Below are 5,058 nucleotides of genomic sequence, written 5' to 3' on the forward strand. Positions count from 1 at the left end.
AAGTGTCATAGCAGAGATTTTTTCCACAGTCTGAACTCAGTGTCTCACATCATTGCTGCTTTTCTCATTCCCCGTGGCTGGGGAATTTCTTAAAGTGATAATAACATTTTCACTAGACGTGAACCAAAACCCTGTAAATGCTTTGCAGTTAAACATAACAGGCTGAGATTCATATCTCGCCTAAGTTGATATAAATTTCTCCCTACTCACACTAGCCCTAGTTGTGCAGTCAGGGACCCAAAGCACAGGGCCTGTCACCAGCTAACAGAACCATACACTGTCACATCAGCCTTTCGTTCCCTAGGACAGAGTTGCTAAGAGCAGCAGCCCTTCTCTGTAACATGTCTTATAGGCTGCAATTTTATTTTATTACCAAGTAATACCAGGAGTCTCTTTACTTAGTCTCTTGCCTACCAAAGAGAAATGTATTTTGCCCATTAATTGTGTATACTAGACGTGAGCGGGAGGAAGAGCTTTTGTTTTCTCTCCGTTCCAGCTAGTTAACCGCATCTATCTGGTGAGAAGGAAAAAGAGTCATGTAGAGGTAGAGCCTGGCAGATGGAAACGTTGCTCTGTGTCTTGTCTTGAAGATGCTGGTGATTTTGGTGCTCCTCTCGTGCAGATAGCATGCACCACACAAACTCTGCCATTGACTCCCCATTTCACCGGATGAAAAAACAAGCCATGCCTATCCTTTACCAGCACAAGTTCCTCCAGGGTGGGGTTGCAAGTAGTCTCCAAACAGAGAGAAATAAGATGGTACCCTGTTGTTGGATGGATGGTGAATGGTTGAAGGCCAGAGTGGCTGGGTGTTCTTCAACAATGTTGAGATACTCAATGCACCCTCACCATCAGGCAGGGGAAAGGGGTCCAGGGGTAGTCAGCCGGAGGGCTGATGTCCTGGCTGCCAGAGGGCTTCTTTCCCTGCCTGCAACGTCCAGACCACGGTCACAACGGTGTCCTCATCACCAGTGTTCACTGAGGGTAGAAATGGGTTTGTCTTGTGGCTTCTGACTCCTCTCCATGACCATGGCTGACTGTGAGGCAAACCTCAGGGGACTCAGCGGTTTGATCCAGGCACGTTTGTTCCAGTGCATCCTCATGCCATCCACACTCTGCTCAGAAAAAAAATGATTGGGAATTTCATAAGACACCCCTTTAACTCTTTTAATTCCTCTGTAAACAGGCAACTGCCTTTACTTGGCAACTGGCTGACTCATTTCCTCCCTGAGCAACCCGCTGGGTTCACTCTGCAGTACTTCCTCTTCACATTTTCTACATCTCCTGATATTATTCCTTTTTTAGCTGAGGCAGACTGTTAAAAATAGCAACAGGATTGCACTGTGTGTTTGTAAAATCAATACTACCACCCCAGAGGTCTTCTCAAGACCTCTCTCAGAATCCTTCCATTTTCAGTTGTGTAATTGCTGTGAAGTCTTCAGGCAAGAAAAAGGATGCATTTTAGCAGTCCTAAAAACCAAAATTCTTTATGAACATGGAAAGTTCTTCCATGAAATTCAGATTTATGTTTTGAAATACTTCTGAAATAATATTGACATTAACAATCTTGCCAGAGTAGGAAAAACAGACTTAAGGGACAAAATCTTTTTGCTATCTTTGTATTTTTATAAGATGCCTAGATGATATACAGGGTTTTGATGCACACTTCTACACTAGTTTACATTAGTTATCCCATAGAACTGTCATAATACAGAGGTTTGGGGGTGTTTTTGCTGTAAAGAGGTATCAAAATTCCAGTATGTGAAAGCCCAAACCCTGTAACTACTCAGTAGAACAAGCTGTGCTGTGCCAATCAAGATCATTTCAGGAAAAACAAACAAACGCAAACAAACAAACAAACAAAACCCTGGTTTCCTGGTTTTACGTAAAGAAGGCATTTGGGATTTAGCAGCTGCAGTAGCACTGCTTTAAGAAAAAGGCAACCCTGTCCCATTTCAGGGAAAAGACCTTGCTCAGAGTATGGAGAATAAAGCTTCAATCTGAGACTTCCCTACACGTCCAGTATAATGTCCTTTCTGAAACCAGAATCTGCTCTGTTCAGGGCATTCGGGAGCTCGAGCTGGCTTTTAACTGTGCTCTCCCAGCTCATTTCTAATTGAATTTTGCTTTAATGTTTGTTCATGAGAAGGAGTGAGGAGTGATAATTGAAGGGGAGGGGACTCCGCTTGAGTCACAAGTGTGTATGTTCAGCTGATTTATAGCAGGTAACAACCACAGCCTCACTGGATTAGTCCCATTGGGAAGAGAGGCTGAAAACAAAAGCCAGATATTTACAATACTGAGGCTTGTTTCATTGAACACAGAAGAAGAAAACCAAGCAAGGCTTCTCCTATTCATAGTTTCCAAATCAGTGTCATTAGCACAGCCTGTGCTCAAGATGGTCTGTCCTCCTGTTATTTCAGGAGACCATTAGATGACTCCTTTTCTCACTGACACACAAACCATCCAGCTCACCTCAAATCCTCTAGCCTTCACCTTTGCAAGTACAAGTTTTGACATGCAGCCCATTGCTCTGGCTGGGAAACTGAAGAGAAACATCAACCCGTAGCTGTCATTACGGAAATAAGTGGTAATTGCTCTTTCTATTCAGTTTCCAAGAACACAGCAGTAAGTGAACCACCAGCTTTAACCGAGCCTGCAGTTGATGCACCCTCTGCCACACATGAAGTATTCATAATTCCTGATTTATTCTGTTCTGCTACACCCTGCTGGAGATAAATTCCAGATCAGATGCTACATAGCATCCTTCTTTGCTGTTTGCTACATTTAGTCACTCCACGCAGGCAAGCACCTTATTTCATTTCTAGTGTTCAATCAAGCCATGTGTTCACGTGAATGGTTTCTTAAGGCCTGTACTATGTCAAAGGCTTTTAAGGAAAACTGTCCCATGAAAGCAGGATGAAATCTGAATGCAGAATACAGCTTTGCACTTGTACCACTTCTCTACAGAAATGAGAAATTTGTCAGAAAAGCAGCAAACAGGAATGAGTAGTTCTCTTTGTATTTCTGCAGGTGGCACCAAGCATTTAGCTCTGAGACCTATTCATTCTTTTAAACCTATTTTGAATATCTAAAAGATGCTCTCTGTGGTATCCTACCAAGCATTTCCATATCACAAACTGTATAATAGAATGATGCATAGACAAATCAATAGGGTCTTGTTTTGATCCTCGTCCCTAGATGATGGTGACATTAGCTACATCTCACTGAGGTGATGCAACACTTGTTCCACCAGCTCTGAGTCCCATCTCTCTGTCCTATTCCAGCCCCTGCTCCTATCTACAGGATTTTTTTTTTTACAATCTCACAAACCTCATTTAATTTTTCAAAAGCTTAATTTTTTATTAGCTTCAGGCCCGCATTCCTCTGCTTGTGAGCTGATCTCCACCAGAAGTAACCCTGGGGCAATGAACACCACAGCCTCGCACGGCTGGGATGTGTCAATTGCCTGGTGGAAACGCCTCATGGTGAAACCTGCTTTGTCATAACATCTCCATCCAGAGTGCAGGGGTCAAAACTCCATCAGCCAAGGAGGGGAATGAAGGGCACAGGAGAAGAAATGATGAAACCGTGCAGCCTTCCCTCTTGGACAGGTACCTGTGCAATGTAAGGCACACAAATAGAGGTAGAAAAACCACATCATAAAGGCATTTAGAGGCCAGACTGTTGGGGTGGGCTATGCAGAGCAGAAATACCCTGTTCATCTGCACACCTCGGTATCTGCACAGCACATGGCCTCTCTCCAGCTCTGGGACCACAGGTACCAGGCCCAGCTGGTCAGTGGTTCACTCATCGATCCCAGTTGTCTCTGGTATTGCGGTGGGAACCGAGGTGTGAGGCATAGAGAGCCCCAGCCGTGGGGAAGACTGGACAGGAGCCAGTGGCATGAGGGAGTGTGGGATTACAGCAGAGGCAAGCCAGAGGCTTCCTGCAGCCAGGGAGGGTGTCCCTGTCCCCATCCCTGCACTCCCACCCACGCCTCGCACCATCCACCCGCCTTGCTTGAGCTGCTGAGGGAAGCTGTGCCCTCAGAAGCCTTCCACGGGGTCAGTTTTCTGCCGAATTAAGCGCAGAAGGGCTGGTACGGCATGGCCAGGGCACCCTGTCCCCTGAGCAGGGATGTCGCGGTTGAGACGGACAAACGACATGGACCAAATTCTTTCAAGATGAAAGTAATAGGTGCCATTTATTGCTACAAGTGCATTTTTATACAATTCTACCAGTTCATGTGTCTTTTCACTATTGGTTACAAGTTACAGCACTAGCATCTCATTGGTTAATTTTGCTATCATCCATGTTATTCTTCTAGCTCCTTCTCTCTCACAGGTACATCTCTCCTCTCTCACGGGTACAACTCCATACCTCCGGACACTCCTTTACTCCCATCCTTCTCAAGGGTAAATCTTAATATCTTCAAGGCTGATCTCTACTCCCATATTTTCTGTCAAGGATTCCACAGACCCGCTGCAGTTTCCCGCGCAGGGAGGGCTGCACAGCGAGGCTCAGACCACACCAGAGCGTCCTGCTCCGTGACAGCTCTGGCCAAGCCACACACAGACACCGACTTCATGAACCAGGGAAAGACCCAGGACTAAAAGTGAACTGTGGTCAAGAAATACTAAACTAAATATCCTTATTACTAATGCTTGCCACCACTGTGAAACTTCAGTGCCACAGTCTCTCAAATTTGCAAATTGCAAGCTCCCGCACAGCTAGGCTGGGTGCTTTGAGTTTTCGAGGCTCAGCCGGGGATTATCGGTCTTGGCCAGTTACCTTTTCGGGGGCTCCTTCCCACAGATGGCCCGACTGGCTGTGTTGTGTCAGAACCAGATTGCGTTTCACTGCAGCCTTTTGGAGCTGTTACTCTATCCCCAGGCTGACATATCTGCCATACTCGCATGCAAAGGAGAGAGAGATGGCTTAGTGGCCCAAGCCCAAAAGCTTCATGACTTATTAATTCAGCAACGCGTTTTATTCACCACTGGCAGCATCGGCTGAAGAGCAAAATGAGGAAGCCAGATTCATCCTCCTCTCCAA

This window comes from Nesoenas mayeri (genome assembly GCF_963082525.1).
Source record: "Nesoenas mayeri genome assembly, chromosome: 13".
Classification (NCBI taxonomy): domain Eukaryota; kingdom Metazoa; phylum Chordata; class Aves; order Columbiformes; family Columbidae; genus Nesoenas; species Nesoenas mayeri.